The sequence below is a fragment of the Struthio camelus genome, chromosome W, assembly GCF_040807025.1.
Source record: "Struthio camelus isolate bStrCam1 chromosome W, bStrCam1.hap1, whole genome shotgun sequence".
NCBI classification, from domain to species: Eukaryota; Metazoa; Chordata; class Aves; order Struthioniformes; family Struthionidae; genus Struthio; species Struthio camelus.
The window spans coordinates 2955612-2977184 of NC_090981.1; the positions used below are offsets into that span (position 1 = coordinate 2955612).

At 43.0% G+C, this 21573-nt stretch overlaps 1 protein-coding gene across 8 annotated transcripts in view; it reads right to left on the bottom strand.

Annotated features, from left to right (window-relative positions):
• The window catches only part of LOC104144434 (polycomb group RING finger protein 3), a 78411-nt gene that overhangs the window by 52473 nt on the left and 4365 nt on the right, over positions 1-21573 (bottom strand). For 3 of the 8 annotated variants that reach the window (XM_068924686.1, XM_068924688.1, XM_068924682.1), the window contains 2 exons: positions 16568-16664; positions 8529-8571 (listed from right to left, as the gene is read on the bottom strand). The exons of 1 other annotated variant lie outside the window; for it this stretch is intronic. The gene's annotated coding sequence lies outside the window, so the exon portion shown is untranslated. Of the gene's footprint in view, positions 1-5755; positions 5811-8528; positions 8572-9757; positions 9818-16567; positions 16665-17273; positions 17318-21573 lie in introns of those variants that run through there. 4 more of the 8 variants (XM_068924685.1, XM_068924684.1, XM_068924687.1 and 1 more) reach the window with 4 other exon arrangements.

Sequence of the window (21573 nt, forward strand, 5' to 3'; positions counted from 1 at the left end):
GGAAGGCTAAGGCCCAGTTGGAATTCAATCTGGCAAGGGATGTCAAGGACAGCAAGAAGGCCTTCTTCAAATACATCAGTAGCAAAAGGAAGACTAGGGAAAATGTGGGCCTGCTGCTGAATGGGGCGGGTGCCCTGGTGACAAAGGATATAGAGAAGGCAGAGTTATTGAATGCTGCCTTTGCTTCCGTCTTCACTGCTAAGGCCAGTCCTCAGGAATTCCAGACCTTGGAGACAAGAGAGGAAGTCTGGAGAAAGGAAGACTCTCCCTTGGTTGAGGAGGATCAGGTTAGAGATCTTTGGTCCAAACTTGACATCCATAAATCCATGGGCCCCAATGGGATGCACCCACGAGTGCTGAGGGAGCTGGCGGATGTTATTGCTAGGCCACTCTCCATCATCTTGGAAAGGTCCTGGAGATCAGGAGAGGTGCCTGAGGACTGGAAGAAAGCCAATGTCACGCCAGTCTTCAAAAAGGGCGAGAAGGAGGAGCCAGGGAACTACAGGCCTGTCAGCCTCACCTCCATCCCTGGAAAGGTGATGGAACAGCTCCTCCTGGAGGTCATCACTAAGCATGTGGAGGACAAGAAGGTGATCAGGAGTAGTCAGCATGGATTCACCAATCTGATAGCCTTCTATGACGGAATGACTGGCTGGGTAGATGAGGGGAGAGCAGTGGATGTTGTCTCCCTGGACTTCAGCAAGGCTTTTGACACTGTCTCCCATCACATCCTCCTAGGTAAGCTCAGGAAGTGTGGGTTGGAGGAGTGGACAGTGAGGTGGATTGAGAACTGGCTGGATGGCCGAGCTCAGAGGGTTGTGGTGAATGGCGCAGAGTCTAGTTGGAAGCCTGTAGCTAGTGGTGTCCCCCAGGGGTCAGTGCTGGGTCCAGTCTTGTTCAATATATTCATCAATGACCTTGAGGAAGGGACAGAGTGCCCCCTCAGCAAGTTTGCTGATGATACTAAACTGGGGGGAGGGGCTGAGACACCAGAGGGCTGTGCTGCCATTCAGAGGGACCTGGACAGGCTGGAGAGGTGGGCGGAGAGGAACCTCATGAAGTTCAACAAAGGCAAGTGCAAGGTCCTGCACCTAGGCAGGAATAATCCCATGCCCCAGGACAGGCTGGGGGCTGACCTGCTGGAAAGTAGCTCTGCAGAGAAGGACCTGGGAGTGCTGGTGGACAACAAGTTAAACATGAGCCAGCAGTGTGCCCTTGGGGCCAAGAAGGCCAATGGTCTCCTGGGGTGCATTAGGCAGAGTGTTGCCAGCAGGTCGAGGGAGGTGATCCTGCCCCTCTACTCAGCCCTGGTGAGGCCTCACCTGGAGTCCTGTGTCCAGTGCTGGGCTCCCCAGTACAAGAGAGACATGGAGCTCCTGGAGAGAGTCCAGCGGAGGGCTACCAAGATGATTAGAGGGCTGGAGCACCTCTCCTATGAGGAAAGACTGCAAGAGCTGGGCCTGTTCAGCCTGGAGAAGAGAAGACTGAGAGGCGGTCTCATCAACGTGTACAAGTATCTGAAGGGGGAGTGTCAAGAGGATGAGGCCAGCCTCTTCTCCGTGGTGCCCAGCAACAGGACAAGAGGCAATGGGCAGAAACTGAACCACAGGAAGTTCCATCTGAACCTGAGAAAAAACTTCTCCACTGTGAGGGTGACAGAGCACTGGAACAGGTTGCCCAGAGAGGTAGTGGAGTCTCCTTCCCTGGAGATATTCAAAACCCGTCTGGATGTGATCCTGGGCAATATGCTCTAGGTGACCCTGCTTGAGCAGGGAGGTTGGACTAGATGATCTCCAGAGGTCCCTTCCAACCTAAACGATTCTGTGATATAAGAAGAGTAATTGAAGACTCATCCAGATCTTAGAGCTAAGCAGTAAAAGATACAGAACCCAAATTTGTTTAATGGTATTTGAGATTTCATTAACCTAATAACTAGCTGTCAAAGAAGAATGAAAATATGACTTGTTTGCACAGTATATCAGATAGATCAACATCTATACCAGAAAACTTGATTACTTCTTTTCTCATCCTTATTTTATAGCTAAGTTTCCAAACAATTGAATAGCAGCCACATATTTAACAGTTTCAAGATAGCATATGAGGTCTCCAGTTAAAAAAAGCTGCATGTACTACAGACATTTCTAAAGCACAGGGGAAAAGCTATTCATGGACATTCTTCAGAAATTCTTCAGGAGATGGCTTAAACTGTAACAGTCCTTTGAACTACCACCCTTCTGTCAAATCTTCTGAAGGCAATGGAGAGCATAATTTGTAATAAGTAAAAAATTTAGGAAGGCTAAAAGGATGCCTAAAATGGCAAACACACAGGCACAAAAAAAGAAAAAAAAACCACACCAAATGCAACTCTATTTATTTCACTAGGCAGGAATTCAACAAAAATTATGGGTGTGCAGGGATTATCAAGGAGTGAATCCAAGCATTAACCAGGATGAGAAGCTAAAGATATGGTGAAAACTGAAATAAAGAAATAATTTCTTCTCTAGAGAACATTGGACAATTTTCCCCCACTATAGTAGAGATAAGCACTGCCAAACGAGGCATCACATGATGTACCACTAGAAAAAAAATGGCACTAACTTGTAAGAGTTCAGATAGGACAAAATATAATACGATAGAAAATAACTATAGAATAAAGAAGATAAAAATGCTACAAAATAGCCTAATTAAAGCCAATTTTGCCAGAGAAATAGAGGATAGCAAAGATAATATACACATCTAGACAAACAGTCATTGAATGAATGGGAAAAAATTAGATGTTTTTGGGTAAAGGAAAAATACACATCCAGTAGAATCCCCTAATTACACCTAAGCAGTAAACAAATTTGGTGACAGTTTTATAGAACTTTCAAGAAGCCCAACAGAAAACTCAGTAGATGTTTATGGAACAGACACTGGAAGCTATTAGCAGGAAGGAGAAGTACAGAAGCAACTTCTTCCAGGACGTTAGTCACTTCACCTTCAAAATAAGATGCAAGCCACAATAAGAGATTTCTCTAGAAGGCCTGACCCATACTGCCAACATGCAGCTGTTAAAACAGGAGAACGAACATTAACTACACATGCAGAGGTCCTGACATACAACCTTCAGCACAAGATGAATCTCTGACAGGCAATCCAATTTTTAAGGTCCATAAGTAAGTTGGCAACATCAGATTTCAGTTTAGCCTGCACCTTGTGGGCTTAACCCATAGCTTGAGTCGTATACGGCTCATCCTTTGCTCACAGAAGAGTCAAAGAATTGGGATGCATCAATGTTTTTCAAAATAGCTAAACCGTAACAGTGAAACACCTTAAAATGCTGTATTAGAAGCAATGCCAGATATACTTGTAACTAGAAAGGCAGGAAGAAGTAGCAAAATGTACATTATGAAGATGTCAGTTTGGTTAGACTAGAGATACTGACTGACCTAGATCTTGGAGACAGACTGATGTGCTTCCCAACATTTTTTTTGAAGTCTGCAGAGGGAACATTGATTTATCACTCAAAAAAACCTCTTCAGTTATCATTATTCTTTCCCTTTAAAGTAACATCTGAAACAGGAAGTTCTGAGCCAACCATGAGGTGATTCCCATTTGAGTTGAGATGTTTTGTTTAGAGAAGAAAAGAGAAACCAATTTTTAAAAAATTACTGAGATACATAAAGAAGAAATGAGAGGACTCAAATTACCACCTTATATGAGAAATTAAAATTAAGAATAGCAAACAATTAAAAAAATTCTTAGGAAAAATGTAATTAAGAATTTATCAGATCCGTTCTGTATCACATAAGTGCATATTGCAAACTGAAATAGATCATCTCCCATTAACTAATTTTTCACCATAACTAATGTATTAATGAAACTTAAACTGTCATGCTTCAAGATATAAAGCTACCATTGACAATACTTAGGAAGAAATTCCCCATGTGAGTAAATGTCTAACACAGGATTTCTTACACATTCTTGTCTGGCATCTGTTAACAGCTATCACCTCAGACAGGGTACTGGGTTAGTTGAAGCACAGGTCTGCTTGTTCTGGTGAGAAAATTCCAGTGTTCTATGACTTAATGCCCAACAAATTTCAAGTCATTTACATCATCTAAAATAAACCAGATTTTATAAAATCACCACCAATATATTTTTCCTGTAACTATACACACACAAAGAAGTATGCTGTTGTAAGGAAAAATCTTTTGAATTGCATCTAATTAAAAGATTATAAGCAAACAGAGCACAAACAAAAATTACAAAGCTATAAAAGTTGAACTATTTTGACAGCACATCATCATAAAGGCATACCAACAATAAACCCCAAAAATCCTAGTGTTAAATAATCTTAATTTCACTTATACTGTTATGAATGCACTCCCAAATTTGTTTTGTTGATGTTTGCTGAAAGTTATTTCTATGTTATCAGTACTGAATTCAACATTTATTGAAGTCTAAGATTTTACATGAGTCTAAATAGTTTACAAATTCCAGCTGAAATATTACTTAGTTTTGGGATTATCAATCAACTAAAAAAATAGTTAATCCTTCTTCTACTGATGGATTCCTATAAAAGCATCAAGATAGATGTTCAGACAGTTTCAATAGTCTTTAAAACGTTTCAGCATCTACTTTTAGTGCCTAGCTAACAGTCTCAAAAGCTTAAATTAACCCAGCATTAACATTTATCACAAAGAGTGGAATAAAAGCATGTTTTCCTTCAGCTAGATTTCTCTGGATAATTCCACTTGAAGTAACATTCTTCTGCTCAGACTACTGACACTTTCTGCACAGGCAATTAACTTGATACGTGGCAGATAAGGAACAGCACTGTACAGCAAGCTCATACAAGGTCCAAAACAAAGTTGACTAGAAGACTGAGATTAGCCAGCTTGCTTTAACTAACCCTATTCTCTAGGCAAATTCAAGCTTTCCTCTTAACTCCTTTTACCATATAACCTTCTATCTCATCTCCTTTTTTGAAAGATAATTCCCCCCCCCCCCCCCCCCCCCATTTTAAGATTCAGGCAACGGGCTCTGTAAAAATCCCATCTTCCTGCCTCTTAATCAGCAAGCACCTTGTCCTGAAAGAAGCCAAGTATGAATCTGGAAACTTTTCCAGAGCAAGTAATCCAATCTAATTTTGAAATTAAAAAGAAAAAATAAGTAACCCTGAATAGTAAATATATATTTATAGTATTCATAAACTGTAAGGTGGCTTGCAACATTCAAACACAACTTATTACACTATCCAATAGTTCAAATAAGAGTTATAACTGAAGAAAGTCCCATGGCCTGTGATAAACAAGAGATCGAATTGGAACACATTATCCCATTCCTCCTGACTCTATAAACCACTAACCTAGTGCCCAGATTCTTACCTGCATTCAAGTTTAAATGCATTTTGTTCCAAATAAATAGGAAGTGCCCATGTAAAGCTCTGTCTATTTAAAATTGCAAAACAAATGAAATCACATGGTTTACCCTATTAAGCAGGGAATCAAATATTAATACCTCATGCACTAGTCTATTCAAGTGATATGAAAGCCAAATTTTTTACCCTTTGGACTGTTCTCAAGCTGCAATGAGTACTTGAGGAAAACAATATCTGGCCATAATTGCATAGAAGTCAACTCTACTTAATTAAGATAGCACGATCACAACATTTAAACCTGATTGTTTTAAGAAGACAACTGGCAGAAAAAGATTAGAGATGAAAGTCAGACACTGTAGCTTTAAGTACAACAAGAAGAGAGTATAAGTTTACCTTTTCAAAGCATTATCTAGGCTGAAGTCTTCTTGCATCAAATTGTTATTGTTAACTAAAAAAAAAAAAAAATCACACTTCCAAATTCAGGCTTCTGGATTAGACACCGATTTATAAACTCACTAGACTGCACTGGAGTTAATATGGGAAACGCTATATATTAACCAAAGATGGTTTTAGCTTAGTTTCCTTTAGTAACAATGCTTATGTGACCAGTCAGTGCATACAAGATGCATGCCCAAGAATTTCTGAATCTTTTACACAATTGCAGCCAAGTTCAAAAGCAGAAATCTCAAAGATAATTATGTTCTTAAATAAAAGCAGACAGCCAAGAAGGAGAGACCAGGATTTGAACAGTTGCAGCTTCACCCTCAGCTTTCGAATGTCTGTTTTCCACAACTGAACAAAACAAACCTTCAGCTGCCACCAAAACTCAATCCAAAATAGTTGTTTTGTAGCGATTAGCAAAGAGGAACAGAAAAATCTTAGCATAGCTTGTTTAAAAATTCAGTCATAGCTAATCAAGACAAATCTGTCGGATACAAAGCTTTATTAGCTCTGCTACTCAGTTACTTGTTTAAATAACCTACTACAGCAGAAAGTCTTAAACTGAGAAGTACTGTAAATAACTGTCTGAAATTCTTTATCTACTGAGTAATGGTATTTGATCAGAAACATCTTACTGTTAACGCAGCCAGTAAGCAAGCACCAAAGTCATAACATGATCCCCTACCCTCAAATCCATTACTGGAAGATGAGGAAGCTACTCTCTACTCTAATTTCACAATTTTTAAATGACAAAACTTTTCTCAGATAGAGGATACCTCTTAACATTAATCCGAGTCTCAGTTACTGAAAAAGAAAGCAGGAAACATGAAATGTGAGAAGTCAGCCCTTTGCAGGTTAGATCACTCTTTAGGACCCTCGCAAACAGAGCATAGAAGCCAGTGACACCAGAAGTTCAGTGAAGAGCCACTTTTAACCCAAAAGAGAAGTACTTTTTTCACTAGGAACCATTCTTCAGTCATAACCAAAAAAAATCTATACTGTGACTGCCTTAAAGAAATAGGAGACCCAAAGTTTCAGAGACCTGAATCAATCCTGAAGAGAAGGAAAAGTTTTCTTTTGAAAAATTAGAATGAGAGCACTAAAAGATTGGGTGAGACCTAGCTTTCTGCAAGAATGAGAAACAAAGTCTATTTTTCTAAAACCTGTTCCAAATTGTAAGAAAGGGAACAGCTTCCCTACAATTTCTTGAATAAATCCTGAAATTGATAGGGAAAGAACTAACAAACTTAATTTCTAGGAGATTGCTTTTGCTAGCAGCTGTAAAGCAGTGAATTATTCAGAGACAACATATCAACACTGAATAAGAGGCAGACCTCTGAACAGATGGAACATGAAAGCCAAAACAAAAAGCAATCAGATCCAAATAGCTAGCCAATATGCCAGAGTGATTGCTTAGACAGATATTAGTGTTTCTTCATTTTGGTTCCAGATAAAGTCACATTATATCACAGAATCGTTTAGGTTCGAAGGGACCTCTGGAGATCATCTAGTCCAACCTCCCTGCTCAAGCAGGGTCACCTAGAGCATATTGCCCAGGATCACATCCAGACGGGTTTTGAATATCTCCAGGGAAGGAGACTCCACTACCTCTCTGGGCAACCTGTTCCAATGCTCTGTCACCCTCACAGTGAAGAAGTTTTTTCTCAGGTTCAGATGGAACTTCCTGTGGTTCAGTTTCTGCCCATTGCCTCTTGTCCTGTTGCTGGGCACCACGGAGAAGAGGCTGGCCTCATCCTCTTGACACTCCCCCTTCAGATACTTGTACACATTTATGAGACCGCCTCTCAATCTTCTCTTCTCCAGGCTGAACAGGCCCAGCTCTTGCAGTCTTTCCTCATAGGAGAGGTGCTCCAGCCCTCTAATCATCTTGGTAGCCCTCCGCTGGACTCTCTCCAGGAGTGCCATGTCTCTCTTGTACTGGGGAGCCCAGAATTGGACACAGGACTCCAGGTGGGGCCTCCCCAGGGCTGAGTAGAGGGGCAGGATCACCTCCCTCGACCTGCTGGCAACACTCCTGCCTAATGCACCCCAGGAGACCATTGGCCTTCTTGGCCACAAGGGCACACTGCTGCCTCATGTTTAACTTGTTGTCCACCAGCACTCCCAGGTCCTTCTCTGCAGAGCTACTTTCCAACAGGTCAACCCCCAGCCTGTACTGGTGCATGGGATTATTCCTGCCTAGGTGCAGGACCTTGCACTTGCCTTTGTTGAACTTCATGAGGTTCCTCTCCGCCCACCTCTCCAGGTCCCTCTGAATCACACCAATGCTTGGAACAGTATCAGCACCTGACTGTCTGACAACCCAAGTATTCTGTCAGAGGAGGAAGGGAGTAGGGGAAACTACAAAGGTATTTGGAGTATACTCCCAAATGAAAGAAAATCCACAACAGGAGAGGGTGGAAGGGGGTAGGTGGGTGTCAGATAGTCAAATATCCCCATTCATGCTATACTTTCTCTACTAAGGTAATGTCCTGTTAAAACTATCAATCAGAGGAGTAAGCAGTATATTACAGAGCTCTTCAGTAAAGTTGTGTCACTGACAAGACAGGTTTGAAGAAGCAGCTTTCAGAGATTTCAGCACTGAAAACTTATTAAATAGACTCACAGAAACAGAGGACAAGCAAAGAGATACCCCCCTCAAAGGGGGGGCTTTATCATTAGTGTATATGCTAGTCAGGAATATTTTGGGCTACATGAGGCATACCTCTTAAAACTGCATTTCTTTTCAGAGTCTGCCATCCAGAGACCTGAAGAGACAGAAAAATAATCTAAAGTTAACATCCAAAACTCCTTCAAATCCAGCCACCACATAGAAATCTTAACCTACTAAGCTCTCCTAATACTACCTACATTTATTAATTCAAGACAATTCAAAGGAAAAAAAACATTCATTTTGATAAAGAAAAAAAAAGGGAAAGTCTGCCAGAATTAGAAAAGGGAACTTCAGGAAACACCAATGTAACATCCTTCTATGAAAGGACACGCTCACCCCAGAAAAGGAAAAACACTCAAAAATTCAAGTAGCCCTGATACCACGTGGTGGCAAAAAGACCAAAAAAAAGGTCAGTTATCTGTACAAATGAGAATGACAGAAGAAAGAGCTCACTTGAACCATAAGCTATGAACTATATAACAAATAATTGATCTGTTAAAAAGAAGATTTGGGATTGAAAATCCACAGCAAACACTTTTAAATATATTTTGAGAATAATACTATCTGCCTCTCCATTTCATTGAGTTTGTAAAAAATTTTCAGAAGGAAATCTGTCATATCTCCGGAACAGTTGCATATCTTCCAACATAAAAAATATTTTTCTATCACTTTACAGCCAGGGGATAATCACATGAACATTTTAGCTTGACAAGAGAAGGTGGGGTTTTTTGGGGGTTTTTTTTGTTGTTTTTTTAAATTAAGTGGGAGGAGGGGAACAGACAGAGAGAGGGAAACAAGGACTGGGACCCAGTGAGATGTGGATTACCACCAATTTTCTCAAGAGAGGCTTGGCTGTAAGATTGGGAGCTGGTGCATTATCTGTGCGCCACATCATCTTCTGCTCTTTCCCTCTCAAGGTACTATGTCGATACATAGGCTGTAACATACAGGTCTAGTTTAGATAACTAAATAATGCATTGCAGTCCAAGATAATGATCTAGGGTGGAACTGCAAAAAAGTGAGTGTTTTAGGCTCACAAATCCCATAGTAAAAGGGAAAAAAAGTCAAGTGCAGATCCTAATATACTTACAGCCACATACACAAGAGGTTTTAGTGGCATGTTGGAATATTTCAAGTCAAACAAGTGCTGGAGCACAAAGCTGAGCCCCGAGCCTCCCCCCTCAGAGAGGGGTGTGCTAAACTGCTGTCTCTAAAGCCATAATTTCTTCTCTTCCAAATGCTTAAATATTGCAGGAACAGCTTCAACAAGACAGACTCACAGCCCCCTTCTCTGTGACTCCTCACTCAGCTGCGCAGTCCCATGGTGTATTGGTTAGGGCATTCACATGGAAGGTTAGAGGCGTAGCTTTCCAACCTTTTCAAGCAGCCTGAACATATTAGAGTTTCCCACTCCATTCTCAGCCAGTGGTGATATAGATTCGACTCCAGGAAAGTCTACCTTTCATGTCCTGCAGGCAAGGCAAAGCAGGTGAGCAACTAATTTATGGATCAAAATGTGAGGCAGGCACCAAAGGCTCAGCTCTGCTGAGAAGCTAGTTCTGGGTGCAGGAAGAAGTTAGGCATGTGTTTTTAAAGTTTAGAAGAAGTGGCACAAAACGATCATACACTAAAAACATATTAATCAAGGCTGCTAACATGATGAGTTACTGCACCATTAAAAAAGAAATTGCAGTGCCAAGTTTCAAATAAATCTTTTCCAAAATGTATACTACCATACAATACAAAACAATACACTATGTATTGTACACTATGTACACTATGTATTCTCCTCAATCTTGCCTGTGAGGGGAAAGGACAGGAGGAGGAGTAGACGAGTTTTCCAAGTTAACAGCTGGCTGCGCCGCTGGTGTTGGCAGCAGGGCTTTGGTTTCTATGACCATGGGACCCTGTTTGAAGATCAACAGCTGATGGGGAGCGATGGGATCCACCTCACCAAGCGGGGCATGCGTGTCTTTGCCAACAGATTGGCCAGCCTGGTACGGAGGGCTTTAAACTAGGCAAGATGGGGGAAGGGGAGTGGTATAGTGGCAGGGGAGTCAGTAAAACACCGCTCAAGTCAGGATGCCTCCAGCGGGTGCATACAACCAGGGGAGACAGCATGCAACGTGGCTATGGAGGATCCTCTTGCACCTCTCCTGGGAAGCCTGCGTGCTTGACTGGCTCTCTGAAATGCCTGTACACCAATGCACGCAGCATGGGGAATAAGCAGGAAGAGTTAGAGATCTGTGTGCGGTCGCAGGGCCATGATCTCATTGCAGTGACAGAGACATGGTGGGATAGTTCACATGACTGGGATGCTGTCATGGATGGCTATGTGCCTTTTAGGAAAGACAGGTCAGGAAGGGGAGGTGGTGGAGTTGCTCTTTATGTGAGGGAGCAGCTAGAATGTATGGAGCTCTGCCTCGGGGTGGATGAAGAGCAAGTTGAGAGCCTATGGGTAAGGATTAAAGGGCAGGGTAACATGGGTGACACTGTTGTGGGGGTCTACTACAGGCCACCTGACCAGGAGGAAGTCATCGATGAGGCCTTCTACAGACAGCTGGAAGAAGCCTCACAATCACAGGCCCTGGTTCTCATGGGAGACTTGAACCACCCTGACATCTGTTGGGAAGACAGCACAGCTAGGCACAAACAGTCAAAGAGGTTCCTGCAAAGCATTGATGATAATTTCTTGACTCAGGTGGTGGAGACGCCAACGAGGAGAGGTGCAATGCTAGACCTTGTACTAACGAACAAAGAAGGTCTAGTTGGAGAGGTGAAGGTTGGGGGCAGCCTTGGCTGCAGTGACCATGAGATGGTGGAGTTCAGGATCCTACGAGGAGGGAGCAGGGCAATGAGTAGGATTGCAACGCTGGACTTCAGGAGAGCTGACTTGGGCCTCTTCAGGGACCTACTTAGGGGAATCTCCTGGGGTAGGGCCCTAGAAGGAAGAGGGGTCCAAGAAAGCTGGTTAATATTCAAGCGTCACTTCCTCCAGGCTCAGGATCAGTGCATCCCTCTGAGGAAGAAGTCCAGCAAAGCGGGCAGGAGACCTGCATGGATGAGCAAGGAACTCCTGGCAAAACTCCAGCAGAAGAAGGAAGTCTACAGAATGTGGAAAAGGGGACAGGCCACTTGGGAGGAATACAGGGACGTTGTCAGAGCGTGCAGGGACGCGACAAGGAAGGCTAAGGCCCATTTGGAATTAAATCTGGCAAGGGATGTCAAGGACAGCAAGAAGGGGTTCTTCAAATACATCAGTAGCAAAAGGAAGACTAGGGAAAATGTGGGCCCGCTGCTGAATGGGGCGGGTGCCCTGGTGACAAAGGATATAGAGAAGGCAGAGTTATTGAATGCTGCCTTTGCTTCCGTCTTCACTGCTAAGGCCAGTCCTGAGGAATTCCAGACCTTGGAGACAAGAGAGGAAGGCTGGAGAAAGGAAGACTCTCCCTTGGTTGAGGAGGATTGGGTTAGAGATCTTTTGTCCAAACTTGACATCCATAAATCCGTGGGCCCCAATGGGATGCACCCACGAGTGCTGAGGGAGCTGGCGGATGTTATTGCTAGGCCACTCTCCATCCTCTTGGAAAGGTCCTGGAGATCAGGAGAGGTGCCTGAGGACTGGAAGAAAGCCAATGTCACGCCAGCCTTCAAAAAGGGCGAGAAGGAGGAGCCAGGGAACTACAGGCCTGTCAGCCTCACCTCCATCCCTGGGAAGGTGATGGAACAGCTCCTCCTGGAGGTCATCACTAAGCATCTGGAGGACAAGAAGGTGATCAGGAGTAGTCAGCATGGATTCACCAAAGGGAAATCCTGCTTGACCAATCTGATAGCCTTCTATGACGGAATGACTGGCTGGGTAGATGAGGGCAGAGCAGTGGATGTTGTCTCCCTGGACTTCAGCAAGGCTTTTGACACTGTCTCCCATCACATCCTCCTAGGTAAGCTCAGGAAGTGTGGGTTGGAGGAGTGGACAGTGAGGTGGATTGAGAACTGGCTGGATGGCCGAGCTCAGAGGGTTGTGGTGAATGGCGCAGAGTCAAGTTGGAGGCCTGTGGCTAGTGGTGTCCCCCAGGGGTCAGTCCTGGGTCCAGTCTTGTTCAATATATTCATCAATGACCTGGAGGAAGGGACAGAGTGCCCCCTCAGCAAGTTTGCTGATGATACTAAACTGGGGGGAGGGGCTGAGACACCAGAGGGCTGTGCTGCCATTCAGAGGGACCTGGACAGGCTGGAGAGGTGGGCGGAGAGGAACCTCATGAAGTTCAACAAAGGCAAGTGCAAGGTCCTGCACCTAGGCAGGAATAATCCCATGCACCAGGACAGGCTGGGGGTTGACCTGCTGGAAAGTAGCTCTGCCGAGAAGGACCTGGGTGTGCTGGTGGACCACAAGTTAAACATGAGCCAGCAGTGTGCCCTTGTGGCCAAGAAGGCCAATGGTCTCCTGGGGTGCATTAGGCAGAGTGTTGCCAGCAGGTCGAGGGAGGTGATCCTGCCCCTCTACTCAGCCCTGGTGAGGCCTCCCCTGGAATCCTGTGTCCAGTGCTGGGCTCCCCAGTACAAGAGAGACATGGCACTCCTGGAGAGAGTCCAGCGGAGGGCTACCAAGATGATTAGAGGGCTGGAGCATCTCTCCTACGAAGAAAGATTGCAAGAGCTGGGCCTGTTCAGCCTGGAGAAGAGAAGATTGAGAGGGGATCTCATCAACGTGTACAAGTATCTGAAGGGGGAGTGTCAAGAGGATGAGGCCAGCCTCTTCTCCGTGGTGCCCAGCAACAGGACAAGAGGCAATGGGCAGAAACTGAACCACAGGAAGTTCCATCTGAACCTGAGAAAAAACTTCTCCACTGTGAGGGTGACAGAGCATTGGAACAGGTTGCCCAGAGAGGTGGTGGAGTCTCCTTCGCTGGAGATATTCAAAACCCGTCTGGATGTGATCCTGGGCAATATGCTCTAGGTGACCCTGCTTGAACAGGGAGGTTGGACTAGATGATCTCCAGAGGTCCCTTCCAACCTAAACGATTCTGTGTGATTATTTGCCAAAATTGCTTTGATGATGCTGACAGGCAAGGGCGGGGCTCCGGATGGCGCAGCCCATCGCAGAGGGGCTCGCTCTGGGGGGCTCCCCAGGAGTTAACGGACGCCGGGTGCACCACGGCCGGCGCCACCACGCTGCGGGGTCGCTGCAGCCTGGGGGCGCACCCTCCAACGACCCCGTGCTTGACAAGTCCAGACGAAGGCACCGCAGACCCACACCACAAACATCTCGGCGCCGCGGAGCCATTCCCCGCAGAACGACCCGTTAACGGGCGCATTGTTGCCAGCGGAGCAGCGCTGCGGCTGAGCACTGGGTCGTCTGTTGACGCGCGCGCTGCTGTTGCCTAGAGCCGCACGGCTTCGGTATAGCTGGGGGCTGGCATGGTGCTGACTGGCTATAAAAGGGAGTAAGCCGCGTACGCTTGCGTGCACTCGGCCCCACCGTCAGCTGGCCTGCGCACCCGAGCACCCATCCGTCGGCGGGGACGCCCCTGGTGCCAACGGCGTGGTGAGGCCAAGCCGGGGAAACTAGACCGGAGGGGCGGCCCGTAAGGGGCGAGAGCGGTCGCTGTACCGGGCACCCGTGACCGAACTGTAGAGCGCCGATACGTACACGTATCTTCAGTTCCGTCATGTTTCTAGCCTTGCTATGCTTTTAGCTTTGTTGTAACCTCTTATCTCTAACGAGGTCTCACGCTTGACAAATGCTGCGCTCTCGAGTTCGGTGCAGCTAACCCCGGGAGCCGAAAGGATCCCGGACCCCCCCCCCCCCCCCCCCGTAGTGGCGCGTCACAGGAGCACTTAAATGGAACACACACAAGCCCATCGGAACACTTAGGATGCATTGAAGGGTGCTGAGGGGGCTGGCCATATTGTTGCAAAGCCACACTATCATCTTTGAAAGGTCATGGCAATTGAAGTGGTTCCTGATGACTGGAAAAAGGCAAAGGTCACACCCATCTTCAAGAAGGGTAAGAAGGAGGATCCAGGGAACTACAGGCCAGTCAGCCTAACCTCAGTCCTTGAAAAGGTTATGTAGCAAATCCCCCTCAAAGCCATGTCCAGGCACATGAAGGACAAGAAAGTGATTGGGAACAGCCTGCATGGATTTACCAAAGGGAACTCAACAGGCTGGGGAAATAGGCTAACAAAGCTTATCAAAGGCAAATGTAAAGTCCTGCACCTGGGACAGAATAACCCCACACAACAGAACAGGTTGGGCACTGACTGGCTAGGAAGCAGTTCTGCAGAAAAGGATCGGGGGGCCCTGGTAGACAACAAGTTGACCAAAAGGAAGCAACATGCCCTTGTGGTGAAGGCAGCCATCCACATACTGGGCTGTATTAGCAACAGTGTAGCTGGCTGGTCCAGGGAAGCGATTCTTGCAGTCCATTTGGGACTTGTGAGATCACATCTGGAGTATCATGTCCGATTTTGGGTTCCCCATTACAAGATGATGTTGACATACTGAAGCAAATCCAATGGAGAACCACTAAGACTAGTCAAACATTGGAACAGGTTGTACAGAGAGCTTATGTACTCAGAACTCAACTGGTCAAGGCCCTCAAGTAAGCTGCCCTAACCTTGAAGTCAGCCCTGCTTTGAACAGGAGGTTGAACCAGATGACCTCCAGCAGTCCCTTCCAGCCTAAATTATTCAATGATTCTTCAACACAAGTTCCTGAATTACACTGTTCTCATATGCATTAAAGTTATACAGCCAGACTGTGAAACTCAGGAAGAGGACATCTTGGTTTGACTTGGTTGGATTTTGGGGGAGTACTTAAGAGAAGGAAGAGACCACTACCAATTACAGTGACATTTTAATAGTGTGAATTCCTGTCAGTTGAGACAGGACAGGAGTAATCAACTTTTCCCACATTGGTTGTAATAGCTGTTTAGTAGCTTATGTAAAACTTGGTGCTATTTGATCCCTATTGGCCAAACTCCAACAATTAAGGTCAGAATCCCAACCAAGTACAGCTGAGAAGTTGTACTTAAGTAGTTAATCTGTGGAGAAAAATCTTTCTTTCACAAGAGACAGGCAATGAGAGTCAAAGGCTCTGGAGACTTGCAGATTAGGTGGCCCACTGGAGTAGTATAAGAATTGTAGGTTTCATTGTGCTCAAAGCACCAGCTGTTAAGAGAAGCAAAATCCTAAATTTCAACCCTAACTCCCCCAACCTATCACTCTCATTGGCCTCTGAGACAGGAATGTAGTAGAACATCAGGGGGAAGGAAGTGTTTAAGATAGAAAAGTTTCACAAATGTCAAAACTCTTTAAACAGCTGGTGTCTTAAATGGGTTTTAGTTGCCCTGCTCACACTCAAATTCAGTGAAACTAGATATGTGGTACTTGAAAACTAGAATATGGCTTACTAAAGTATCATTAAACCCATTGGGAGGAAGTTTTCATTAGCTAGCAAGTTCCTGTCGTCCTCTCAAACATCCCCAGATAGATTCAGTATTATATCAGGGGAGAACAAAAACAAGATCTATCAACATAGGACATGCAAGCATCTTCTGTTCTCTTATCTTTATTATTAGTGGCTGCAGAATTTTTAAAATTTATTTGTGGTAGGAGAATAACTTAAAGAATTTGCTCCTATGTGCCATCTATAACAATGCTGTCTTTCATCTCAGCACACCTTATCCTCTATGGAGGATCATTTTCACAAAGCTTCAGTGGAATTGAATACCGTTCTCATTGCTGAGGTGCTAAAGGAAGCAGTAGCAAGGAGTTCAACATATCTATCACTACTCTGAAATTTTTGTGTTACAATGAAACTAAGCCATTTCCATTTTACTTTGGTAATGTTTAGGCAGCTGCAGCATTGGCAGAAAAAGAGTTGGGAGGGGGAAGAAAAATAAAAAAAAAAAAAAGAGGTCAAAGAACAAGAGGAGAATCAGTCTTACACATGATTAAGGATCTGCAAATTGAAGGCTGGTTGGGTTTTTTTTCCTCTCCTTTCATAATGAATTTCCCAGCTACACAACCTTTTTAAGCCATCACTCAGAAAACAAGCATTTATAACAGCAGTATCTAATCAGTACCTTTTTCTTCTTGTTAGCAGATATTTAGCAAAAGTTTCAACCCCAATATGAAGATAATCTTTTGAAGTATTTCACCAAGCAAAGGAGATATTTTCACCTGCAAAGCACAAAAATCCACAACAATCAGGAGAATTTCTTTGGCTCAGACCCACGCAGTACAAAACACTGAAAAATCATACTGATTTATTCATATTCATGAAAAACTGCTTACTAGAAAAGTGTCCATTTATGAAATGTGATTTCTGAGAGTTACATTGGAAGCCTGCATGACAGTTAAGCAAGTTTCCTTTGTTGAGCAATTAAAAGCAGTCTTAAAACTGGATGCTTCTCTGCCCTGCCCTTCAGCATTTCTAAAATACTTTCTCCATGGCACAGAGGTGCACCTTTCTGGTTTTCCACTCATTACATAGATGAAAGAAAACATGAGTTTTCATTGCAACATTGCAGCAAGAAAGAGCACAGAGTAGAGAAAGTACTAGGTGTCCACTGGTAGAAGATTTTACTTCTACACATAACAAAAATCTATATGGAACACAAAGTTCTCTTACCAAGATTTTCCCAAGTAATGTTAAAAATTTGAGAAGGTGAAAAGCTACAAATCTATTCAAAGTATTTTTTTTTTTTGGGGGGGGGGGGGGGGGGGGAAGACACCTTTCTCCAAAAAGGAAAGGTGACTACACCACAAAAGCAACTTCACGTTACTTACCTGAGAAAATCCTGATACTGAAGGGCATATACAAAAACCAGTAGCTGCAAGGTTTAGGGCAGACAAATAAGACAGGGATTTGGTCATCTAATAATTTAAAATGAAGTCACAATGCTCTTCTGAAATAATTTTTTTAAAAATCAAAGGAGCAGCTTGGCTTAATATGGGGTAGCCCAAATAAACTCTTCTATTTGTGATAACATCCACATTATAGTGCTTATGAGACCATTAAACCAGCTTTTCTAAAAAATAATTGTACTTGTTTTGAGGTTTAAAACAGATATTACTGTAGTTATGAGATTTATTATGCAATAGCTGTACATGCACAAAGTATTTTTATGCATATTGTAACCATGCTATGCTTTATTATATTAGTAAAGTTTAATTAGAACCTTCATTTAGAAAAGCCTTTCAACTCCAAATCCAATCTTCACTAGATTTTTTTGCAACAAAATCTGACAGAAGATGCTACTATTTTAAAGATGAAAATATTCAGCCTTACCCGATATCTGGTTGCCTTGATTAGCAGAGCTGTATAATCTGATCATTGTATTGTTCAAAGAAGCTCTTATTTCATATGGAGTCTTACTCAAGCAGCACCTATCACACAGGTAGGTTTGCTTTAAAGCTTAGGGACACTTTAAGGAATGACTCATCTTATAAATTTGTGGATAGCCTTCTGCTGAATTAGTAAATTAAACCTGCTCACAGGAAGGTCTGATGAGAAATAAAGAAGAATCAAGGAAAGAGGCTGAATGCACAGCAAGAAGAATTGTAAATTCCCTTTGACAGCAGCAAGCTATTAGCTTGGCTCCACTATTTGTGGAGCCAGTCTCTAACATAGTTAAGCAAGGTGCATTCCAGCTACCTCTTTTCAATTAAGATGTATTAGGCTGTTCAAACCATTAATTGCTCAGGGTAGGGTCTTGGCTCATGTCTGAGGAGCAACCTAACACATTTTTGGGTGCTGAATAATCCCTACCACACAAGAGAAGGGGCAAAACGTTCTACAAAATTAAGAAAACCTCTGGCCCTACTAAATCAGTTTTACCTTTTTGATTAAGAATCACTAGTTTGTCTAAACCCAAATTACTCTCTATGTTCTGCTATTTTGAGCTGAAAAAACAAGGCTGTTTCTGCATCAAGATGTATTACACCTGCAAACAAAAAACCACACACACTGAAAGAGGCCCTGAAGTGTCAAAGTTTTCTAAACCTTTAGAAATACTATATAAATATAGCATAACTTCAAGGGTAGCTTTTTTCATTAATAGTACTGTCTTTCTTTACTGATAATGAGCTAGTTCTTCTTTAAACAAAATTGTTAGAAGCACCAGGCTTTTGAAGAAAAGGCTACTCATTTTCACACACTATTCCAAAATTAAATCTTGACAAAATGTTACAGAAAGCATTTGTAATATACTAGGAGGAGAATGTTACAATGCATTATTTGATGATAATTTAGAGTCAGAAATTATCAGTCATTAAAAAGGCACTTTGTTTCAATTCAGCTCACATCTATCAGGAAGAGATAGGAAGACCCTTGGCTTCCACTAATTAAAGGTTGATTAAAAAGGGAGCCCTCAATCTCATGAAGGACAAAGTCCCTTCACAATCAAGTCTGTAGTGAGATTCTACTACAAAGTATCTGAGATCACATTGGTTTGTTGAATCTGACTAAAATGTATATAGCTATGTGAAAGTAACAGACATAGGAGAAACCTTCAAAGTCTTATGATGACCTAACTACAGCTGAAACAGATCTTAATCTTCATCAATACATCCTTTTGCAGTACAGATGAAGGACTCTGGATACCAACCAACTTCTAGCTTTAAAAGCTGTCACCTAAATAAGGATACCCATTTGTATTAATGGCTCTCTGACTTTATAGAGGACAATCAGGGCTCGAAAAGCCCACCCCAGAGAAGCCAGAAGCTAAGCGAGGCTGTCATCAACTCCTACAGAACTTAAGTTTTAGCTGTTGTTTGAAGAGATCTTCCCCTTCCTCCCTCCCCTCACATACATGTATCAGCCAGCTTCCCTCACAGAGAAAATATATCACTTCTATATACAATGAAAAAATCCAGTTACATAAGATGTTTTTACATATATATATATATATTAGTGTGTGTGTGTGCACGCACGTGTGTATCTAGAGAGGCCAACCACTTACTCAGAGACTAGGAAATATTGTCTCTTTAGTGACTAATTACATAGTCAAGTATAGGGATTTTCATACCTTCTTATGGAAGAGTTTCTGAACTCTATTACTTAGAAAAGAAAAATGGCTCCCAATCTCATACAGATATTGCTGTATTTCTAATAATGGGAGGAAGAAGAGAATATCTAAATAGCAATCAAAGACAAAACTGCTGGATATTTAGTAGGAAGCCTTCAAAAGCTCAGATGTTCAGCCATCTGACTCCACCTATTAGGCCAGGCACAATGATAGATAAGCAAAGCAGTGACTGTCAAGAAGCAAGTCCGTCATGAGAAGCCAGGAGCCACCAGCTGCCAAAATGTAGGAAGGTGCTATAATTGAACTGATTGCACATCTGCAATTTTTTGTTTTTAAACATCCCAGTAAAATTTAACAAAGCCAAGACTACAGCATTTTACAGTCAATCAAATCCAGCTAAACTCGAAGCCTTAATTGAAATGGTCACACAAAAAGTGAGCCTTGCAAAAGCTCCTTTCCTCTTTTGCTCTTGAAACCCTAGGATAGCTTTAAGATGTACTCTGCTCTCCTGTTGAGAAAAGGGGCAGGTGGAATGAGAACTATATTCACTAACTTGCCTGTCAGCCCTAATTCTCAGTTCTGTTCTCCTACTCCAGATATTTCAATTACATATTTGATCTTAAAGGTCTCAAAAATTATCATCTGCATTTTCCCTTGCTACTTAGTCCTCAACAGTGTTTGCACTTACATGGACAGAAGTAGTGAAAAGTGTTTTCTAAATGTTTTTCATTGTTTCTATGACCAACCACTTAATTCAACCTTGGAGAAAGTAAACAGTTACCAGTTCCCCTTGATCAGCATTAGATGCAGCACTAACCACCAGCTTTGCTTATTCTACCTATCATGAGAATATATTACCTTGTGAACTGAAGTTTCCCATCTCAGCTCTACATATAATCATTTCATCACATGCTAAAAATTTGACTTTCTAGAAATATCCAAATAGAACAAAATATACAACCTTACAGAACAGAGCAGTCAAGCCATTCTTCCTCAACCAATGATGGCAACTGTACTCTCCAGCCTCTAAATAGTTTATCTTCAATTAGTTTATGGACTGAAGCTATATTCTATATCTAAATTATTCTACAAAACTCCCCCAAATTCCTTAAAACAAGGCAATCCCTTAAAACACACCTCCCACACACACACCCCCTAAACACACCCTCCACCCACACCCCACCCCATGCCTACACACACACACACACACACACACACACACACACACACACGCTGTGGTGTGTGTTGGGGCGGGGGGGGGGGGGGGAAGGGGGAAAACATGTCACAGCAGCAGCAGACATCTGCATTTGGAGACACAAGAAGTTCTAGAGTTCTAGGATGAAAAACAAGTGGCACAGTTACATTTGCTTTTCTCCACACCAACCAGTGTGATTCTGAAGCAAGAAGGAGTAATGTAATCATTGGCTGTATAAATCAAGGAAATGGCAAGTCAAGAGGGAAATCTTATCAGTGCAGACAGAATTGCTCAGTCAGATACTGAATAACTCGAGTGTGTACTTGTATTTTTTTTTTTTATTTATAAACAACTCAGAGGGGAAAAGGAGTTAAGGACTCAACAGAATGCCTCACAGTGAGAGGCTGAAAGAGAATAATCAGTTTAGCTTATTAAAAAAAGAAGGTCAGTTGCTGTGTGTCAACACCTTCATAAGGTGAAAATACACAAAGTATTAAGAGGCACTAGCTAGCAGATAAAGGCATGATAAGAGCTAGGGTTTGGAATCAGAAGCTAATTTGCATTAGAAAATAGGTACATGCTTTCAGTAGCTTGCATGATTAGCCATTGGAACAAGCAAGCAAAAACCCCTGTAGATCCTGCATCCTTAAAATCCTCAAATCAAGACTGGATTCCTTGCATCTAGGACAGTTCACGTGAATGCCTTAACGTTTTGGGGGCAAAGTCATTCCAAATGAACAAAACATGCCATCAAGTTCCAAAATTTCCATTCCCCAAGTCAAGCCTGCAGATAACCGCTGTTAAGTACAACAAATAAACTTGGTGCAATAAAAATTATATGCTGCAAAAAAAGTTCTCCAGTCTA